Source organism: Myxine glutinosa, unplaced genomic scaffold, assembly GCF_964187855.1.
Source record: "Myxine glutinosa unplaced genomic scaffold, kmMyxGlut1.1 SCAFFOLD_3907, whole genome shotgun sequence".
Classification (NCBI taxonomy): domain Eukaryota; kingdom Metazoa; phylum Chordata; class Myxini; order Myxiniformes; family Myxinidae; genus Myxine; species Myxine glutinosa.
This window is the reverse complement of record NW_027619999.1, coordinates 1-22,814: the sequence shown is the minus strand read 5'-3', so window position 1 is coordinate 22,814 and position 22,814 is coordinate 1. Positions and strand designations below refer to the sequence as shown.

The window sequence follows — 22,814 nt, the reverse complement described above, 5'->3', positions numbered from 1 at the left end:
GACACACACTTGTTCCGAGCTTGGTGGAAGGAACTGAGATTTCCTTCAGTTGGATTAGCCTTCCAAGAGGCAAAGGCAAGTTGTTTCAGGGCAACTGACTCACCACAAGATTCAGTGTACCATGGACGGGAGGAAGGGTAAGACAACTGAAGGCGAGATGGGATAAATCTATGCATGAGAGAGATCAGTTTGCTTTGGAAGAATTCCCAGGAAGAATTGATGTCAGAGGCAGTGGAGATGGGAGACCAATCCAGACGATTGATGGCTGCTTGAAGACCGTCCCAGTCGGCCTGAGTGAAATGCCAGACTCGTCGACGCTGATTTCTGGTCTATCGTGAAGATGGCCACGTCCGAGTGCGCAGACAAGTGCATGAAGCCTACAACAAAGATTGTATAGTGCCAAGAGTCCAAGCTGGAGGTGGTGGGGTGACCGTTTGGGCTGCTTTTCATGCAGGGGGCAAAACTGACCTGGTTGTTCTGAATGGAAACCTGAACCAGTTCAAGTACAGGGCCATTCTGGAAGAAACATTGCTTCCATTTGCTCGTGCAGCCTTTCGAGGAAACTTTGTCTTCCAAGATGACAATGCACGGCCTCATCATGCTCGCATGATCCAACGCTTTCTTGCTGACCATGGTGTAGAGCATATGGAGTGGCCTGCCATGTCCCCGGATATGAATCCGATAGAGAACTTGTGGGCAGAATTAACGTGTCAAATCGACCACTTGGACCAGCAGCCGACCTCTGTGCGTGAATTGCAGCAGGCTATTGTCACTGCATGGCAAGCGATTCCTGTCCAAACCTTGGCAAATCTCGTGAACAGCATGCGCCAACGTGAACGTGCTCTCCAGAATGCTCGTGGGGTTTACACGAAGTACTGAACTGTAATTTTACTCTCCGTAATCCCAGTCGTAATTTAACTTTTGTTTTTGTTAAAAAAATGTTGGCTAATGTGCAAAATAAAGAGCTACTTCTGGAAAACGTACAGAAGTTTAACACAGTACTGTCCATGAATTGAGTTCGATATCAGTTTACATCACTTTCAAGGATCAATTTATTTGTTTTGAAATGTCAAATGTGGTTTTTGTTTCTTTCAAATGTCATATTAACAAAATCTAGAATAATTTCAACATAATTCCAATGAACTTTTGGTTCGAAGACATCTTGAAAAGTAAGTTCACCCCCACAAAAAAAATATTCCATATTAAATGCCAAGTCTGTATATACGTTTGCTCTATTATAATAAGATTATAATAAGATTACAATATTACAACAAGACAACAAAATGAAAGCATGTTTCTGGGGGCTGTCGGTGCCATGTCCCATGCCATCTGTGTTCATGCATGCAGTGTTTGACATCTGTGTTCGGCCAAGGGTGTTTTGCCCATGCCGTCATGATATGGATCCATGCGGGTGAACGGCGGACATCACATCTAAGCCAACCAGATCAGCCTGTTATAAACCTTAGCGATCAATGGCGGCCTAAAGCGAGTCGCAGCCAATTCCATACGCACTTCCATAAATAGATAATGTCCGGATCGGCTTAAATACCTATCACTTCAAGACATCTTACCATTCAGGGTACCCTTTCCGTGTTTAATGAACTTCTAATCATGTTATGACATTTGCTATAAAAGTTTCGAAAAGTTAATGTCATTTCCAAAAGGTTATATCCATTTTAATGTATAATCATTTCGTAAATACCCGATTTGCGAGTCACCAAGCTTGTCGACTACATTACGTGTCTCGCTATTGGCCAAATCAAGCCACGTGAGAAAACGTTTAAGTCGTTGGTGTTGATGTGAAGATGATATTGATCTTTCAACTTTCTGCAATGAATCTTTCAACCGATACATGATCCTGCAAAATAATCTTTAGGACGGCTTATATTATTGAATTGTTAATAAATCGTTATAAAATGATTCTCTCTTTGTGAAAAAGGAGTTTTATAAAGGAATTACAATAAGCGATCGATGTTTGTAATTCTTCTTGATTGCTCTTCTCACGAATGATGTTAAACAGATTTGAGAGAGGAAAAACGATTTCTTGTGCGAATAAACGAAATTAAATAAATTTTATATGTTTGAGCAAACAGCGCATCGTGACAATACACCGCCCTATATGTTATGTTTGATAAATAACTATAATATGGTTCTCTCTTTGTAAAAAAAAAAAAAGAAGAGTTTTATCATGGAATTACGATAAACGAGCGATGTTTGTAATTGTGCTTGATTGCTCTTCTCACGAATGATGTCAAACAGATTTGAGAGAGGAAATACGGGTTTGCAGTGTTACGATTATATTTACTATATTATCAGTATTAACGCTCTTATTATTATTATTATTATTATTACTAAAACAATACGACTGTATGAGTTTATTCCATGTTTAAAGTCAACAATGAACCAACCATACACCGCTTCCTTCGGGAAACTTTTGCAATAACAACAAAGGGTTTGCACTGTTACGATTATATTTACGATATTATTAGTATTATAATAGAGCAAACGTATATGGTTCGCTATGTATGTATGTATGTATGTATGTTTATATGCGCTCTGCATGCCTCACCACATGTCGTTTCAGAATCAGAGGGGTAGGCAACTTTGACCATTTCGGTGTCTTTTGGGTCTTCATGGTGTTTTGGGTCTTCAGGGCCATTTGGGTCTTCAGGGTCTTTTGGATCCGCTGGGCCTTTAAGGGTATTTTTGGTCTTTGAGGTGTTTTTGGGTATTCGGGGTGTTTTGGGTCTTCGGGGTGTTTTGGGTCTTTGGGGTGTTTTGGGTCTTCGGGATGTTTTGGGTCTTCGGGGTGTTTTGGGTCTTCGGGGTGTTTTGGGTCTTCGGGGTGTTTTGGGTCTTCGGGGTGTTTTGGGTCTTCGGGGAGTTTTGGGTCTTCGGGGTGTTTTGGGTCTTCGGGGTGTTTGGGTCTTCGGGGTGTTTTCGGTCTTCGGGGTGTTTTGGGTCTCCAGGGTGTTTTAGGTCTTCAGGGTGTTTTGTGTCTTCGAGTTGTTTTGGGTCTTTGGGGTGTTATGGGTCTTCGGGGTATTTTGGGTCTTCGGGGTGTTTTGGGTCTTCGGGGTGTTTTGGGTCTTCGGGGTGTTTTGGGTCTTCGGGGCGTTTTGGGTCTTCGGGGTGTTTTGGGTCTTTGGGGTCGTTTGTGTTTTTGGGGTCTTTTGGGTTTTTGGGTATTCAGGGTCTTTTTGAGCCTCAGGGCCTTGAAGGGTATTTTGGGTCTTTGGGGTGTTTTGGGGCTTCGGAGTGTTTAGGTCTTCGGGGTGTTTTGGGTCTTTGGGGTTTTTTGAGTTTTTGGGGTCTTTTGGGTCTTTTGGTTGGGCCCGAGGGGTAGGCGTGGTCGCGGGATATACACCGGGCGCGCAGCCCGGAACGCTCCAGTGTTACAGTGGAGCTCTTGAATAAAGACTCTTACAACTTACCGCGTTGTCCGCTTCCTCCTTGCTTACAAGCAGCGCGTGTAACACCGCGCTTCATTGGTGACCTCCGACGTTCTGGTCAGCCGTCACTGACCACCCGAACCCGCCACAGCCATGGCAACCAACGCGGTAGCGATAAAGCTCCCCGAGTTCTGGGAAGCTCAGGCGGAGATCTGGTTCCTGCAGGCCGAAGCCCAGTTCAGGCTTCGAGGCATCACGGCGGACGAGACACGCTACTACCACGAGGTCGCCTCCCTCGGGGCCGGCGCGGCCGCCCGCGTCGTGTCGGTCCTGAGGAACCCACCGGCCGACGACAGGTACGAGGTGCTCAAGCGTCTCCTCCTCGCTACGTTCGGCCTCACGGTGGACGCACGGGCCGATCGCCTCTTGGACCTCCCCGAGCTGGGTGACACGCGACCGTCGGTCCGAATGGACCATATGCTGTCGCTCATGGGCGACGAAACCCCGAACGCTCTATTCCGGGCGTTATTTCGACGCCAGCTGCCGGCACGAGTACGCCTCGCGTTGGCCGGTTCCGCGACAACGACAACGTTGCTACAGGAATGTGGAATTTATTGATTTCATGCTTTAGCATTCACCGTATCTGCATCGCCTGTTTGCTTCTGGCCTCCCACCTGTGCGTAGCACAGGTATTTCTCTGGTATAACATGATGTCAAAAGAAGTTATGGACGAGTTATGAATAAACTTGGTGGACCTGTTGGTTCGGTGACAAGAACAATAGATTTTGGTTCATGTCCGAATCCAGATCCGGCCTATCAGTGGATACAAAACGTAAACTGTTCACCTGGTGGAGGTATGCCCTCCACCGAGTGCCTTGCTTTTCTCTGCAACCGTTGGTCTGATTGACAGGAAGTTTTCAGCACAGGTGCGCCCCTTTTTATAGAATTATGATGTGAAAGGGAAGAGACAATTATGTTGCGAATACAGTAAATTATGTTGTGGTTTTTACTTTAACAACGTTATTGTTGATGTACTGTACGATGGAGGCTTGCTTGACGACAATGCACCACGTGGTAACAACGGAGATGTGACGTCACAATAATCAGGTTTGGTTCAACAAAAATCTGGTAACCTAGCAATAATCCCACGTGATGTGTGACGTCACAATAATCGGCTTTAATGCAACAAACAGCTGGTTACGTTATTAGTTCTTTGAACTTTCGCAGGTATCGGACGGTTTTCCTGAAGCACCTGTTATTTTTCGATTATGAAAGAGAATGCAACGAAGGTAACGTGCCTTACACGGTTTTGTTTCTCAACATCAAGTGAATTTAATCTTTTAATGTCGAGTTTAACCATAACTCAGGTGGGAGAGGTGTAAAACATATGGACACTGCCAGAACTTCCAGGAAAGAAGTCGGTATTTCAAAAAAGTGGATCTGGGGTGAATTAACGGGGGTAGAAAAGATCACGGTTTTGGATGGGGGAAGATAAGAGATGGGGGTGAACAGGTGTTTTAAAGACCTGGACGGAGGAGTGGGATTGAAGAGAGTGAGGGAGTTAGAACAAGTCAGACGAAACATGGTGGACAGGTTGGTGCTGTCAAGGACGAATTGATTATATTTTGGTTCAGGTCCGAATCCAGATCCGACCAATCAGTGGATAGAAACCATAAACTGTTCACCTGTGGAGGTATGCGCTCTACCGAGTGCCGCTCTAGTTTTATTTTACCTGGTTTTATGTGTCATTGTGGTGTCTGAAGGAAAGAAAAGATTTGTTGAAATGGAGAATGTGTTCATGTTTTCCGGTTTAGCACACCTGTATTAAGCTGTGGATGAAAGAAAACTGTTCTTTTTCAGGGAATCAAAGATGCTTCCATCATCATCAATCAAAGACGTTGATCTGAACTCCTCACCTCCACACGATTCACCAAAGAAGGAGAAAAACACCCCGTGGAAGCGTGTGAAGTAAATAATTTCATTCACCCCCATCTGCACTTTTGAAAACTTGATTTTGGATATATCTACCTCAGGGAATGTACAATAAATTGACTTTTCAATCTTTTTCAACTTAGACACATGTTCGGAAGAGACAACAACAAGGAGCGTTGTGCGGACGTTTCACATTCCATGTGAGTAAGAGAATCACCTTTCAGGACGTCATGACATTCATTGTGCTCGCAATAGAAATGGTATTTCTTTGAGGAAACGAATGTGAATCTTGTCGTGTTTCGATCACATTTTGATCCATAATTATTTTCTATATTATCGATGTTTTTTTTTTTTTTTTTTTTTTTTTTTTTTGTATACAAGATCGAGGCTCGTGAAAGAGCTAACATTAATCACACAGAAAGACAAACCGACACATAAAACATATAACATGGGGAGCGGTAGACAAGATGGGGAGAGAGGGGGAGGAACACAAACACAACATCTGAGAGCAGGGCCATCGAGAGATCAGTGGGAGGGAGAGGGCTTTGGGGGGGTGGGGGGGGGGGGTTGCAGGTTTCACGGCTGTGGGATTTCTATGACGTGCCTCCATCGAGTTGTTTACCTGGGGTGGGAATCTTGATCCAGATATAAAGGGTCATGCGGGTGTTTTGTATGAAGAGCGAGTTTATCATACTAGGGCATGCCCGTACTATATCTATATCTAAAATTATATCCCCCCCCCTCTATTTACATGAAATGGTTTGGTCCAAAGCGAACGGCTTGCGAGTGGTGACAATCCCCCCCCCTCTATTTACATGCAATGGTTTGGTCCAAAGCGAACGGCTTCCGGAGTTTGGTAAAGAAATCGCCATCGCGTGCACAAACGCGCAGGAAAGCGAATGAATCGCAAATTCGTTTTTATTAGTTGTAAAACATAGTTTAACGCCAACATAGTTTGCAAACGTGAAATAAATGAATACGCTCTCAAATGTGCCATCCGAGGCAGAGTGTGCCCGCCACGTTCGGCACACGCGATCGTTCGCTGCTCTCTGATTGGTTGAATCGTTTTTTGGACATAGCTCGGTAAGTAATTGTCCGATTAATATGAAACCTTGAAAAGGCACATCCTCGGGTCCCCAGCAATATACCTGGCAAGTTAAAAGTATATCGGACCCGTGGTTGTCGAGAAACAGCGGTCACAGACAAACGTACAGACGTACAGACAGACAGACAGAGATTACTGGAATTATAGATAGATGTATAATATATATATACATCAGGAATACATCAGGAAGAAGCTAATTGTTCTTTGGTCATTTTTTGTTACATATCTTTTCTACCTGTCCCAGCTTGTATAATAATCATAAAAGTAGGACCGTGGGTCCTGAAGCTCACCTGGATCACGAGCTACAATCACTCAAACCCCCACAGACCCTCTCAGACAATGATGTTTTTAATGTCGTGAACAAACCGTGAACAAACCGTGAGCCAGGAAACAATATCTCTCCGTTCTCAGGACCGAACTCTCTTATCTGTCTCCCTCTTACAAATCCTGGTGGCGTCTGCTCAAATCTGTTTCTGGTGTTTGTTCCCCCTCCATCCCCTCCCTCACCTCAAATGGCCACACGGCTGACTCCGCACGTGAAAAAGCTGAATGCCTCAACTCTGTGTTTGCCTCTAAATCTTGTGTCCCAAACCCATCCCTCTCTGTACCCACCGTACCCAGTAGCCCGGGACGCGGAGCGGCTGGCCGTAGATGAGCTCGGCGGCGGACGCCCGGAGGTCCTCCTTGGGGGCCGTGCGGAGGCCCAAAAGGACCCACGGCAGCCGGTCGGTCCAACCGTCGTCCTGAAGGCCGGCCATGAGTGCGGCCTTCATGGAGTGGTGAAACCGCTCGCACAACCTGTTGGCTAGGGGGTGGTAGGCCATGGTGCGGTGCAGCATGACCCCCAACGAGCGGGCGACCGCGCCCCAAAGTTCGGACGTGAACTGTGGGCCGCGGTCGGACGAGATGTCCGCCGGTGCGCCGAAGCGCGCGACCCAGGTGGCGATGAACGCCTGCGCCACGTCGGCGGTGGTGGTGGAGGTGAGGGGCACGGCCTCCGGCCACCTGGTGGTCCTGTCCACCATGGTGAGCAGGTGGGTGAACCCCCGCGATGGGGGCAGGGGACCCACCAGGTCCACGTGGACGTGGTCGAAACGCCGTGCAGGCACGGTGAAAGGTGCCAGCGGGGCCTGGGTGTGGCGGTGGACCTTGGCCCGATGGCAGGCCGTACAGGCATTGGCCCAGTCGCGGACGTTCCGTCGAAGGCCGTGCCAGACGAGACGCGCCGACACCAGCTTCTGAGAAGCTTTCCGGCCCGGGTGAGAAAGGCCGTGGATGGAGGCGAAGATGCGGCGCTGCCAGGAAACGGGCACGATGGGGCGAGGCTGGCCCTGGGAGACGTCGCAGAGCAGGACGGTGCCTGCGAAGGGGATGTCGGCCAGGCGGAGGCCCGTGTCCGCCGCCTGGAGGGCCTGCACCGAGGTGTCGGTGGTCTGGTCGGCCGCCATGAGCGCGAAGTCCACGCCGAGGTGGACCGCGTTCGCGCTGGCCCGAGAAAGACAGTCGGCCACAGCGTTGTCTTTGCCGGCGACGTGCCTGATGTCCGTGGTGAATTCCGACATGGCGGAGAGGTGGCGCTGCTGGCGGGCCGACCACGGCTCCGTGACTTTGGCCATTGCGTAGACCAACGGCTTGTGGTCGACGAAAGCCGTGGACGGGCGGCCCTCCAGGAGGTGTCGGAAATGGCGAACGGCCAGGAATAGACCGAGCAGCTCGCGGTCGAACGTGCTGTATTTTAACTCGTTCGGCCAGAGCTGCCGGCTGAAAAAAGCGAGTGGCTGCCAAAGCCCGTCCACCCATTGTTCATGGACGGCGCCCACCGCGTAGATGGAGGCGTCCGTAGTGAGGGCGATGGGCGCGTTGAGCACCGGGTGAGCCAGCAGCGTTGCATCGGCGAGGGCCCGTTTTGCGCTCGCGAAGGCCGTGTTCATGGCCGCGGACCAAACGATGTCATGCTTGGCCGGCTTGCCCCGGAGGGCCTCGTAAAGGGGCCGCATGAGCTGAGCAGCGCGGGGCACGAATCGGTGATAAAAATTCACCATGCCGAGGAACTCTTGTAGGGCCTTGATGGAACGGGGACGCAGGAACGTGGTGATGGCCTCGACCTTGGTCGGCAGTGGCACGGCCCCGGTCTTGGTGATGCGGTGGCCCAAAAAGTCAACGGTCATCGTGCCGAAGTGGCATTTGGCCGGGTTGACAATTAAGCCATGCTCGCTGAGGCGACCGAACAGTGTTCGGAGGTGGAGGAGGTGCTCGGCGCGGGATGTGCTGGCGACGAGGATGTCCTCCAGATAGACGAAAAGAAATGGCAGGTCACGCAGCACGCCATCCATTAAGCGCTGGAACGCCTGGGCCGCGTTCTTGAGGCCAAACGGCATCATCAAAAATTCGAACAGGCCGAACGGCGTGATGACGGCCGTCTTCGGGACGTCGGCCGCCCGGACAGGTACCTGGTGGTATCCCCGTATCAGGTCAATTTTGGAAAATATGACCCGTCCCGCCAAACGGGCGGAAAAGTCCTGGATGTGCGGGATCCGGTACCTGTCGGGGGTGGTAGCGTCGTTGAGGCGGCGGTAGTCACCACACGGGCGCCATCCGCCCCCCGGCTTTGGCACGATGTGCAGTGGTGAGGCCCACGCGCTATTGGAGCGCCGCACGATGCCGAGGTGCTCCAACGCGTCGAACTCGGCCTTTGCCACGGCGAGCTTGGCCGGGTCGAGGCGGCGGGCCCTGTCGTAGACCGGCGGGCCCGTAGTGGGTATGTGGTGCTCGATCCCATGCCGCACTGCGACGGCCGAAAACGTCGGCCGTGTGAGGGCCGGGAATTCCGCGAGCAGGCGAGCGAACTCGTTCGCCATCGGGAGGGCGCACGCCAGTTCGGTCGGCGCGGAGCTGCTCATCGTGCACGCCAGGGAGCTGAAGGTCTCGGCGTTGACAAGGCGACGACGTTTGACGTCGACCAGCAGCCCGTGCGTGCAGAGGAAGTCGGCGCCCAGCAAAGCCATGGGGACGCAGGCGGTCACAAAGGTCCACTGAAAGCGCTGGCTGCCGAAGCAGAGGGTGACGTTGCGCGGGCCGAAAGTGCGTATGGCCGAGCCATTAGCAGTGACCAAAGAGGGGCCGCAAACGGCGTCCCACCTGTCCTGCTCGGAGGCGGGTATGACGCTCAGTTGGGCGCCGGTGTCACAAAGGAAACGCCGCCCGGACGCTTTGTCCCGAATAAAAAGCAAGTTGCCCGAGTGGCTGGCGCTCATGGCTGGGAATGAACGCCGGCCCGGCCGTTTCCCGACTTGCCGAAAGTGCACGGGGGTCGGCACGTCCGAGCCTTGTGTCCGAACCTGGCGTGGTAATAACACCACGCCTGGTCAGGTGGAGGCCCCGGCCGTCATGTCGGAAGCGGTCGGTGCGGTGTGGCGGCCGCCAGTTTCACCGGCAGTTCGGCCTCCAACCGCGCAGGGCGCTCGGGCATCGTGGGCGTCGCCTCGGACGGCGGCAGGCTCCAGGTAGCCGTGCCGATGTGTTGGCCCGCCGAGGAGATCTTATCGGCTTCCCTGGCGAGGGCGCGGGGATCGGTGATCGACGTGCCAGCCAGGGCGAGGCGTACCGGGTGAGGCAGCTGGCAAAGGAACAACTCGCGGAACAGAAAATCCGGAGAGTGCTCACCGAGCAACGAGAGCATATAGTCCATGCGCTCGGACGGGCGCGTGTCGCCGAGCTCGGGCAGGTCGAGCAGGCGCCGTGCGCGTGCCGCCGGTGAGAGGGCGAAAGCGTCGAGGAGGAGCGTCTTCAGCGCGTCATACTTGACGGCAGCTGGCGGGTGCTCGAGGAGGCTCAGGGCGCGGGCCGCGGTGGCGGAACTGAGCGCTGCCACGACGTGGTGGAAGCGGGTGTCGTCCGCGGTGATGCCTCGCTGGGCGAACCAAACAGCTGCGTGAGCCTCCCAGAAGGTAGGCAGTTTAAGAGTCACTGCCGTGTCCATGTCGGTAGGTCACCAGTGAAGGAGCTGCGCTCCAACGCGAGTCGAAAGAAGTGACGCGACCAAAGACGGAATTCGTCCGAGTTGCTTTATTGAAACAAAACAGCTCAGGTATTCTGACAAAAGCCCGTTTATCGGGCAGCAATGTATATACACATTTATGTCGGGAAGTTTGCCCGGCAAAAGCTATACCGGGCATGCCCGGGTGTCAAGGGCGAGCCTTGGAAAGGCGAGTCTGGACCTGCCCGGGCGTGTTTGGCTGCGGCCTGGCAAGTCGAGGCTGGGCGTGCCCGGGCGCTCTGGATGAGCACTGGAAAGGCGAGAGCGGGCATGCCCGGATGCTCTGGGCGAGCCCTGGAAAGGCGATAGCGGGCATGCCCGGACGCTCTGGGCGAGCCCTGGAAAGGCGATAGCGGGCATGCCCGGACGCTCTGGGCGAGCCCTGGAAAGGCGATAGCGGGCATGCCCGGACGCTCTGGGCGAGCCCTGAAAAGGCGATAGCGGGCATGCCCGGACGCTCTGGGCGAGCCCTGGAAAGGCGAGACTGGGCGTGCCCGGGAGGTTCGGGCGTGCCCGGGAACAGTGAGTCCGGGCATGCCCGGGTGTCAAGGGCGAGTCCTGGAAAGGCCAGCCTGGACATGCCCGGGCGTCCTGGACACGGCCTGGCAAGTCGAGGCTGGGCGTGCCCGAGCGCTCTGGGCGAGCCCTGGAAAGGCGAGAGCAGGCATGCCCGGACGCTCTGGGCGAGCCCTGGAAAGGCGAGTCTGGACATGCCCGGGCGTCCTGGATGCTGCCTGGCAAGTCGAGGCTGGGCATGCCCGGGCGCTCTGGGCGAGCCCTGGAAAGGCGAGAGCGGGCATGCCCGGGTGGTTCGGGCGTGTCCGGGAACAGCGAGTCCGGGCATGCCCAGGAGAGGCGCGTCTGGGCCCGTCCGGACGAGCCCGGCATGGCGATCGCGCCCTGGCCATGTCCTGGCAGGTGCAAGGCGATTGTGTACCTTCAGCGGGAACCGCTACAGTATAATATATATATACATCAGGAATACATCAGGAAGAAGATAATTGTTCTTTGGTCATATATTGTTACATATCTTTTCTACCTGTCCCAGCTTGTATAATAATCATAAAAGTAGGACCGTGGGTCCTGAAGCTCACCTGGATCACGAGCTACATCACTCAAACCCCCCACAGACCCTCTCAGACAATGATGTTTTTAATGTCGTGAACAAACCGTGAACAAACCGTGAGCCAGCAAACAATATCTCTCCGTTCTCAGGACCGAACTCTCTTATCTGTCTCCCTCTTCGAAATCCTGGTGGCGTCTGGTGAAATCTGTTTCTGGTGTTTGTTCCCCCTCCATCCCCTCCCTCACCTCAAATGGCCACACGGCTGACTCCGCACGTGAAAAAGCTGAATGCCTCAACTCTGTGTTTGCCTCTAAATCTTGTGTCCCAAACCCATCCCTCTCTGTACCCACCGTACCCAGTCGTACCCAGCTGATGATTCTGAATGCTTTGGTTTCAACAGCGTGACGGCGAGCTAGGTGTGAGGCAGGAGCACCAGCCCAGAGGGGAGAGCAGTATTCCATTGAGCTGCGGATGAAAGCCTTGTATGTGGTGAGGAGCTCAGGTGTGCCAAGGAAGGACTTCGCACGACGGAGGATGCCCAGTCGGCGACTGGCTTTGGAGGCCAGATTTGAAATGTGGTTTTCCCAGGAAAGATCATGGCAGATAGTGAGACCCAAAAGCTTGAGTGACAGAACTTCTTGGAGAGGATTATTCAGAAAGTGGATGGGAGGGTTGTCCTGTCGGTCTTTTCGGAGAGACATCGTAAGAGTGTGAGATTTGTCAGGATTGAAAGACATGTTCCACTTGTTTGCCCAGTCTGTGATTTTGTCAAGGTCTGCAGAGAGTGAGGAGGCTGCAGACTGCCGATCTGAGGGATGAAGAATGGAGCGACAGAGAGTAGAGTCGTCAGCAAAGAGATAGAGAGGATTTTCAAGAGAGTCAGAGAGATCATTGATGAAGATCAGAAAAAGCACAGGGCCCAGAACACTGCCTTGGGGAACTCCAGCCTGAACAGGAAGAGGAGATGAGAGAAACCCATTCAGGGCCACACGTTGACTATGACTAGAGAGGAAGTCCGCCAGCCATGCGTGGAGATTTCCATGGATACCAAAAGAGGAGAGTTTGGTGAGCAGAGCGGGGTGCCAGACCGTATCGAAGACACGTGATATGTCAAGGGAGACTGCTCTAATTTCCTGTTTGGCATTGAGGACCTCCATCCATTGTTGAGAAAGCAGAAGCAGCATGTCCAGAGTGGAGTGTCCAGGTCTGAAACCAAATTGATGATCAGAGATCAAGCCATTGGAGAAGAGGAAAGATTTCATATCTGAAGCAATGATGGATTCCATGACTTTGCTGATAATTGGGAGAAGGCTGATTGGTCTGTAGTTGCTGGGATCTGTTTTTGCACCTTTTTTGTGCAAAGCGGTGATGTTGGCAGATTTCCAAGCAGATGGAAGATGACCTTGAGCAAAAGAGAGGGTGAAGAGAACAGAGAGAGGGAGTGAAAGAGCGGAAGAACATGATTTTAGGACCCGTGGGCTGATGCCGTCAGGTCCAGTTGCAGAATCAGAGTCGAGGGTTGACAGAAACTTTTCCACCTTGTCAGGAGGAAAGGACACAGAGTCCAGGAGCAGCTGGGTATGACTGGGTACGGTGGGTACAGAGAGGGATGGGTTTGGGACACAAGATTTAGAGGCAAACACAGAGTTGAGGCATTCAGCTTTTTCACGTGCGGAGTCAGCCGTGTGGCCATTTGAGGTGAGGTAGGGGATGGAGGGGGAACAAACACCAGAAACAGATTTGACCAGACGCCACCAGGATTTGGAAGAGGGAGACAGATAAGAGAGTTCGGTCCTGAGAACGGAGAGAGATTGTTTCCTGGCTCTCCTGAGGGTGGACACACACTTGTTTCGGGCTTTGTGAAAGGAAATGAGATTTCCTTCCGTTGGATTTGCTTTCCAGGAGACGAAAGCAAGTTGTTTCTGGGCAATAGCCTCACCACAAGATTCCGTGTACCATGGACGGGAGGAAGGGTATGACAACTGGAGACGAGATGGGATAAATCTGTGCCTGAGAGAGAGAGCAATTTACTTTGGAAGAATTCCCAGGATGAGTTGATGTCAGAGGCAGTAGAGATGGGAGACCAGTCCAGATGATTGATGGCTGCTTGAAGACCGTGCCAGTTGGCCTGAGTGAAATGCCAGACTCGTCGACGCTGAGGAGGCTCTCTGAGAATGGTCAGAGAGATGTCCACTTTAACAAGCACATGATCAGAAGAGCCGATTGGAGCAGAAGAAGAGCAGCAGACATTTTCAGGGAAGTTAGTCATAACCAAGTCCAGAAGAGAAGATGCTCCGTTGACTGAGATCCGGGTTGGGAAATTGACAGATTGTGTCAGTCCCAGTGAGTCACAGAAGTCCTTTGCTGAAGAGCCATGGCTGGTGAGAGAGGTACCCACCCCCAGCCAACTGGCATGGTGACAGTTGAAATCACCACATATGAGGAAGAGAGAGTTGGGATGGGTAGATAGAAGTTGGTCCATATTATCAGACAGCGAGATGTAGATGGAGTCATCACTGTTTGGTGGACGGTACAACACGCATATGAACAAAAGGTGGGAGCGAAGGGGAAGCCGTAGCCAAAGGTATTCCTGGGGGTTAGGTGGAGAGAGGGCAGTGCAGGGCGAGTGAGGAAGAGAGTTTTTTATAAAGATAGCAACCCCACCTCCAGAACGAGGCTCAGGTCTATCATACCGGAGGAGGGAGTAACCTGGGAGAGATACCAAGGAATCAGAGACATCATGAAGGAAGAAGGTTTCTGTTAAGCAGATCACGTCTGGTTTGTCAGAAGCAACCTGTATGGAGAGATCAGTTAAGTTTGAGCGAAGGCCCCGGATGTTTGAGGTCCATACTGTTAAGGAAGAGGAAGGGGGAGCATCGGATACAGAACAGGGGGGGGAGCGGTAGGGCAGGATGTGGAAGAGGAGGAAGAGGTAGGGAGAGCTGTTGCAGGTGTGTCAGAGATTACAGAATAACTTGGAGAAAGGGAAGAATGGGGCGGACAAAAGGTTTGATGGTGTTTGGGTGAGGCGCAGTGAGGTGTTATTTGAGGAGGGGGAAGAGTGAGGCAGAAGGTTGAGGAAGATGAAGGTGAAAGTTGGAAGGGGGAAGAAGCGGGGAGGACGCTTTGAGGAGGAGGGGTGAGAGGGGAGTCTAGGAGGGGAGGAGTGAGGGAGAGTCTCGGAGGGGAGGGGTGTGGGGGGAGTTTAGGAGGGAAGGGGCAGGGGGGGAGATTTGAAAGGGATGGGTGTTTGGGAAGATTTGGGGGGGAGGGGCAAGGGGGAAGATTTGACAGAGATGGGTGATGGGGAAGATTTGGAGGGGAGGGGTGAGATTGGATTTTGAAAAGTGTACGATTTATGGGAAACGAACATTTATTGCAAAATGAGTTTCTTGAGACATTCGAGTCAAAAATACGTTTGAGGACGCTGAAGGATGGGTGGAGTTCTGGAGAGTTTAGGGAATGAATGAAAGATGCACTGTAAGAGATGGAAATTTTTTTTTGAATGAATAGAATTGGTGAGCAAGTCGAAAGCATCCTTTTATAGAAGAAGTAGAAAAAAGTGTTATAGAATATGACATAATAATAAAGTTCTTCAGGGGACAGATGAAACATGTATTAACAACTTGATCATGTGAGCTCGAACAACGTGGTCGAAGAACGAACGAACAAATAACGAAGAACGAAAGAGCAAAAGAACGAAGAACGAAAGAACAAATAAGAACGGACAAGCGGATAAGAACAGGGAAGGAAAAAAAATTTTTTTTTTTTTTTGAGATTTTAAAACAAGGGAGTATGGGTGAAAAGACCATGAAAAACAGAGACCGACAGTAGTTGCAGCGCGATCGAAGAACCGCTGAGACAAAAAACAAAAGCCTCAAGCCAAGGTCTGAGGACACGGTAGCCTACTAATACTAGCACTACACTAGGCCTCAGAATACACGATACGAAAAAAACCGACGATTCTGTACACAGGTATGAAAAACCAACACCGAGAAACCTATTAAAGTCACTCCAATAGGTACATGCACCGAAAGAAAGATAAAGATACGCCAAAAACATAAATGTGAAAGATCACTTAGCTTCGAAAGCGTGAGCGCATGGAACAGCTTCGAAAAGACGTGACCTCGCCGTGATCTCGCGAGAGAGTCCCTCAAACCTCTGAGCATTTCGTTTCAGGATCTTTGACACCTGACCTTGAGTGATGCCATACTGCCGAGCAATAGGACGCTGTTTCATGCCGTAATTTCGTAAAGCCACCACTCCATGACAAACAGCATTGTTCGAGTCTGACGAGTCTTGGGGGAATTAAAGGGTCGTCAAAGGTCTGAGGGGTCTCAGCAGTCTTAACGCAATGAAGAGGGTTAAGTAAGAGGGTGGTCATTTTATTTGAAGAAGAAGAAGACGTTTTCGTCGCATATAAACATACATACATAGCGAACTACAGACTTGGCATTTAATATGGAATATTTTTTTTTTCTTGACTTGGGTTTACTTTCTTAACTCAGTATATCAATCTGGTGAGTTTCTTTTACACTTTGGTGATTTATTTGTTAAAGGAACCATGTCACTGATTGTCTGTCGCAGCAAGAAGTCAACAACAGGATTATATCACAAGTGGCGTGGCAAAATGTACGGACAGGTGCATTTGATGATTGGCTTCACAGTCGGGTATACAAGGGTTGTTGCGTTCTGTATTAGTGGAAAACAACTGCAGCACGTCTCCAAAAGTTATTGCCGCTTCCTCTGGAGATGGTCCGTCAACTCGACAATGCTGTTTGTCATGGAGTGGTGGCTTTACGAAATTACGGCATGAAACAGCGTCCTATTGCTCGGCAGTATGGCATCACTCAAGGTCAGGTGTCAAAGATCCTGAAACGAAATGCTCAGAGGGGTGTCCCTACTCCAATACCGAGGCCAGGACGTCCCCACAGAACCACAAGGAGGGATGATCGCCAGCTGCACCGGTTAGGCCGCAATGGCCGTACCAAGTCAGCTAATCGGCTTAGGGCTGAGTGGCAGCAACTGACAAATGTGCCTGTATCCAGAAGGCTAGTCGACCAATGACTGGTTCAAGCAGGCTGTCGTGCCAGGCGTCCCCTGAGAAAGCCATGCCTGACCAGACAACACCACCAGCGCCAATTGTAGTGGGCCAGAGAGCACCGTCAATGGCAGCCAGGACACTGGAATCACGTGATCTTCAGTGACGAGTCTAGATTTATTTATTTATTTTTCTTTATTTTTATTTTTATTTTTATTTTTATTTTTGTTTTTGTATACAAGATCGAGGCTCGTGAAAGAGCGAACATTAATCACACAGAAAGACAAACAGACACACAAAACAAATAACATCGGGAGCAGTAGACAAGATGGGGAGAGAGGGGGAAGGACACAAACACAACATTTGAGAGCAGGGACCGAGAGACATGGAGACATCGAGAGAACTGTGGGAGGGAGAGGGCTTTGGGGGGAAGGCATGGGAAGGGGGGGGGGGGGTGGGAGAGGTATAAAACGTATGGACACTGCCAAGACTTCCAGGAAAGAAGTTGGAATTTCAAACAAGGTGGATCTGGGGTGAATTAGTGGGGGTAGAAAAGATCAAGGTTTTGGATGGGGGAAGATAAGAGATGGTGGTGAACAGCTGTTTTGAAGACCTGGAGGGAGGAGTGTGATTGAAGTGAGTATGGGAGTTTGTTCCAGAGGCGGGAGAAAAGAGGAATGAAAGAGTGAAGGTGAGCAGAGAGCCGAGATTTCGGCAGTTTAACCATCAGAGGGTGGCTGGCAGATCTTGTGCGACCTGTAGGAATATTTGGGGGACAGAGCACAGAGAGAGCTGGGGGAGCAAGGCCGGAGAGGAGTCGGTAGAAGACAGAAAGACCACCTACCTGCCTGTGGTGAGTGAGTGAAAGGCCCTCAGAGATAGCTTCATCGCGGGAGATTCCAATGATTCTGAAAGCTTTGGATTCAACAGCGTGAAGCCGAGCCAGGTGTGAGGCAGGAGCACCAGCCCATAGGGGAGAACAGTATTCCATTGAGCTGCGGATGAAAGCCTTGTATGTGGTGAGGAGCTCAGGTGTGCCTAGGAAGGACTTCGCACGACGGAGGATGCCCAGTCGGCGACTGGCTTTGGAGGCCAGCTTGGAAATGTGGTTTTCCCAAGAAAGATCATGGCAGATGGTGAGACCCAAAAGCTTGAGTGACAGAACTTCTTGGAGAGGATTGTTGAGAAAGTAGATGGGAGGGTTGTCCAGTCGATCTTTTCGGAGAGACATAGTAAGAGTGTGAGATTTGTCAGGATTGAAAGACATGTTCCACATGTTTGACCAGTCTGTGATTTTGTCCAGGTCTTCAGAGAGTGAGGAGGCTGCAGACTGCCGATCTGAGGGAAGAGGAATGGAGTGGCAGAGAGTGGAGTCATCAGCAAAGAGATACAGAGGATTTTCCAGAGAGTCGGAGAGATCATTGATAAAGACCAGAAAAAGCACAGGGCCCAGCACACTGCCTTGGGGAACTCCAGCCTGAACGGGAAGGGGAGATGAGAGAAATCCATTCAGGGCCACACGTTGACTATGACCAGAGAGGAAGTCCGCAAGCCATGCATGGAGATTTCCATGGATACCATAGGAGGAGAGTTTGGTGAGCAGAGCTGGGTGCCAGACCGTATCGAAGGCACGTGATATGTCAAGGGAGACAGCTCTGATTTCCTGTTTGGCATTGAGGACCTCCATCCATTGTTGAGACAGCAGAAGCAGCATGTCCAGAGTAGAGTGACCTGGTCTGAAACCAAATTGATGATCAGAGATCAAGCCATTGGAGAAGAGGAAAGATTTCATATCCGAAGCAATGATGGATTCCATGACTTTGCTGATAATTGGGAGCAGGCTGATTGGTCTGTAGTTGCAAGGATCTGTTTTTGCACCTTTTTTGTGTAAAGCGGTAATGTTTGCTGATTTCCAGGATGCTGGCAGATGACCTTGAGCAAAAGATAGGGTGAAAAGAACAGAGAGAGGGTGAGATAGAGCGGCAGAGCAGGATTTTAGGACCCGTGGGCTGATGCCATCTGGTCCAGTTGCAGAATCAGAGTCGAGGTTTGACAAAAACTCCTCCACCTTGTCAGGAGAGAAGGTCACAGAGTCCAGGAGCAGTTTGGTTCGACTGGGAAAGGTGGGAACAGAGAGAGATGGGTTTGGGACTAAGGATTTTGAGGCAAACACAGAGTTGAGGCATTCGGCTTTGTCACGTGCGATGTCAACTGTGTGGCCATTTGAGGTAAGGGAGGGGATGGAGTGGGAACAAACACCAGAAACGGATTTGACCAGACGCCACCAGGATTTGGAGGAAGGAGACAGGTTTGAGAGTTCATTCTTGAGTGAGGAGAGATAGTGCTTCCTGGCACTCCTGAGGGTAGACACACACTTGTTCCGAGCTTGGTGGAAGGAACTGAGATTTCCTTCAGTTGGATTAGCCTTCCAAGAGGCAAAGGCAAGTTGTTTCAGGGCAACTGACTCACCACAAGATTCAGTGTACCATGGACGGGAGGAAGGGTAAGACAACTGAAGGCGAGATGGGATAAATCTATGCATGAGAGAGATCAGTTTGCTTTGGAAGAATTCCCAGGAAGAATTGATGTCAGAGGCAGTGGAGATGGGAGACCAATCCAGACGATTGATGGCTGCTTGAAGACCGTCCCAGTCGGCCTGAGTGAAATGCCAGACTCGTCGACGCTGATTTCTGGTCTATCGTGAAGATGGCCACGTCCGAGTGCGCAGACAAGTGCATGAAGCCTACAACAAAGATTGTATAGTGCCAAGAGTCCAAGCTGGAGGTGGTGGGGTGACCGTTTGGGCTGCTTTTCATGCAGGGGGCAAAACTGACCTGGTTGTTCTGAATGGAAACCTGAACCAGTTCAAGTACAGGGCCATTCTGGAAGAAACATTGCTTCCATTTGCTCGTGCAGCCTTTCGAGGAAACTTTGTCTTCCAAGATGACAATGCACGGCCTCATCATGCTCGCATGATCCAACGCTTTCTTGCTGACCATGGTGTAGAGCATATGGAGTGGCCTGCCATGTCCCCGGATATGAATCCGATAGAGAACTTGTGGGCAGAATTAACGTGTCAAATCGACCACTTGGACCAGCAGCCGACCTCTGTGCGTGAATTGCAGCAGGCTATTGTCACTGCATGGCAAGCGATTCCTGTCCAAACCTTGGCAAATCTCGTGAACAGCATGCGCCAACGTGTACGTGCTCTCCAGAATGCTCGTGGGGGTTACACGAAGTACTGAACTGTAATTTTACTCTCCGTAATCCCAGTCGTAATTTAACTTTTGTTTTTGTTAAAAAAATGTTGGCTAATGTGCAAAATAAAGAGCTACTTCTGGAAAACGTACAGAAGTTTAACACAGTACTGTCCATGAATTGAGTTCGATATCAGTTTACATCACTTTCAAGGATCAATTTATTTGTTTTGAAATGTCAAATGTGGTTTTTGTTTCTTTCAAATGTCATATTAACAAAATCTAGAATAATTTCAACATAATTCCAATGAACTTTTGGTTCGAAGACATCTTGAAAAGTAAGTTCACCCCCACAAAAAAAATATTCCATATTAAATGCCAAGTCTGTATATACGTTTGCTCTATTATAATAAGATTATAATAAGATTACAATATTACAACAACAAGACAACAAAATGAAAGCATGTTTCTGGGGGCTGTCGGTGCCATGTCCCATGCCATCTGTGTGTCATGCATGCAGTGTTTGGACATCTGTGTTCGGCCAAGGGTGTTTTGCAAGCTCCGTGTTTGTTGCCCATGCCGTCATGATATGGATCCATGCGGGTGAACGGCGGACGTCACATCTAAGCCAACCAGATCAGCCTGTTATAAACCTTAGCGATCAATGGCGGCCTAAAGCGAGTCGCAGCCAATTCCATACGCACTTCCATAAATAGATAATGTCCGGATCGGCTTAAATACCTATCACTTCAAGACATCTTACCATTCAGGGTACCCTTTCCGTGTTTAATGAACTTCTAAACATGTTATGACATTTGCTATAAAAGTTTCGAAAAGTTAATGTCATTTCCAAAAGGTTATATCCATTTTAATGTATAATCATTTCGTAAATACCCGATTTGCGAGTCACCAAGCTTGTCGACTACATTACGTGTCTCGCTATTGGCCAAATCAAGCCACGTGAGAAAACGTTTAAGTCGTTGGTGTTGATGTGAAGATGATATTGATCTTTCAACTTTCTGCAATGAATCTTTCATCCGATGCATGATCCTGCAAAATAATCTTTAGGACGGCTTATATTATTGAATTGTTAATAAATAGTTATAATATGATTCTCTCTTTGTGAAAAAGGAGTTTTATAAAGGAATTACAATAAGCGATCGATGTTTGTAATTCTTCTTGATTGCTCTTCTCACGAATGATGTTAAACAGATTTGAGAGAGGAAAAACGATTTCTTGTGCGAATAAACGAAATTAAATTAATTTTATATGTTTGAGCAAACAGCGCATCGTGACAATACACCGCCCTATATGTTATGTTTGATAAATAACTATAATATGGTTCTCTCTTTGTAAAAAAAAAAAAGAAGAGTTTTATCATGGAATTACGATAAACGAGCGATGTTTGTAATTGTGCTTGATTGCTCTTTTCACGAATGATGTCAAACAGATTTGAGAGAGGAAATACGGGTTTGCAGTGTTACGATTATATTTACTATATTATTAGTATTAACGCTCTTATTATTATTATTATTATTATTACTAAAACAATACGACTGTATGAGTTTATTCCTTGTTTAAAGTCAACAATGAAGAATAATAATAATAATAATAATTCATTTATTTTGTATAGCGCTTTTCCAGAAGCCCAAAGGCGCTTTGACAGAGTGGAAAACATAATGCATAACAATACATGAAAACAACAATTGCAAAAAGACAAGAATCAATAGGGAAATATTTAAAGCAAAAGGAGGGAGAAGGAGAAGAGATAGTCAGGGGTTAGATGCTGTGGGTTGAATGTTGAATGCAGTGTTGAACAGGTGGGACTTTAGTGATGTTTTGAATGTGGTTAGTGAGGAGGAGTCTCTGATGGTGTGAGGTAGTGAGTTCCAGAGGGTGGGAGCAGCGATGGAGAAGGCCCTGTCCCCCCAGGATCTGAATTTGGTCCGGATGGAGGGGGTCAGGAGGTTGGTACCAGCAGAGCGGAGATTGCGGGTGGGAGTGTGTCTGGAGAGGAGGTCAGCCAGGTAGGATGGGGCCAGGTTATGGAGGGCTTTGTATGTCAAGAGGAGGATTTTGTACTGGATTCTCTGGGGGATGGGGAGCCAGTGAAGCTTGTAAAGGACGGGGGTGATGTGGTCACGGGTCCGGGAATGGGTGAGTAGACGGGCAGCGGAGTTCTGAATGTTTTGGAGTTTATTGGTGATTTTTGAGGGTGAACCATAGAGGAGGCTATTGCAGTACTCCAGACGGGAGGTGATGAAGGCGTGGATGAGGGTTTCTGCAGCCGTGGAGGAGAGGGATGAGCGGAGACGGGCAATGTTTTTCAGGTGAAAGAAGTTTGAAGTTTCAGATGAACCAACCATACACCGCTTCCTTCGAGAAACTTTTGCAATAACAACAAAGGGTTTGCACTGTTACGATTATATTTACGATATTATTAGTATTATAATAGAGCAAACGTATATGGTTCGCTATGTATGTATGTATGTATGTATGTATGTTTATATGCGCTCTGCGTGCCTCACCACATGTCGTTTCAGAATCAGAGGGGTAGGCAACTTTGACCATTTCGGTGTCTTTTGGGTCTTCATGGTGTTTTGGGTCTTCAGGGCCATTTGGGTCTTCAGGGTCTTTTGGATCCGCTGGGCCTTTAAGGGTATTTTTGGTCTTTGAGGTGTTTTTGGGTATTCGGGGTGTTTTGGGTCTTCGGGGTGTTTTGGGTCTTTGGGGTGTTTTGGGTCTTCGGGATATTTTGGGTCTTCGGGGTGTTTTGGGTCTTCGGGGTGTTTTGGGTCTTCGGGGTGTTTTGGGTCTCCGGGGTGTTTTAGGTCTTCAGGGTGTTTTGTGTCTTCGAGTTGTTTTGGGTCTTTGGGGTGTTATGGGTCTTCGGGGTATTTTGGGTCTTCGGGGTGTTTTGGGTCTTCGGGGTGTTTTGAGTCTTCGGGGTGTTTTGGGTCTTCGGGGTGTTTTGGGTCTTCGGGGTGTTTTGGGTCTTCGGGGTGTTTTGGGTCTTCGGGGTGTTTTGGGTCTTTGGGGTCGTTT

At 49.6% G+C, this 22,814-nt stretch overlaps 1 long non-coding RNA gene across 1 annotated transcript; it reads left to right on the top strand.

The window, feature by feature from the left end:
* The first annotated feature begins 5,297 nt into the window (after nucleotides 1-5,297).
* On the top strand, nucleotides 5,298-20,377 carry LOC144889447 (uncharacterized). The gene is made up of 3 exons (XR_013621747.1): nucleotides 5,298-5,360; nucleotides 5,468-5,524; nucleotides 20,290-20,377. It is a non-coding gene; the product is annotated as an uncharacterized LOC144889447 (long non-coding RNA).
* Nucleotides 20,378-22,814: the final 2,437 nt, after the last annotated feature.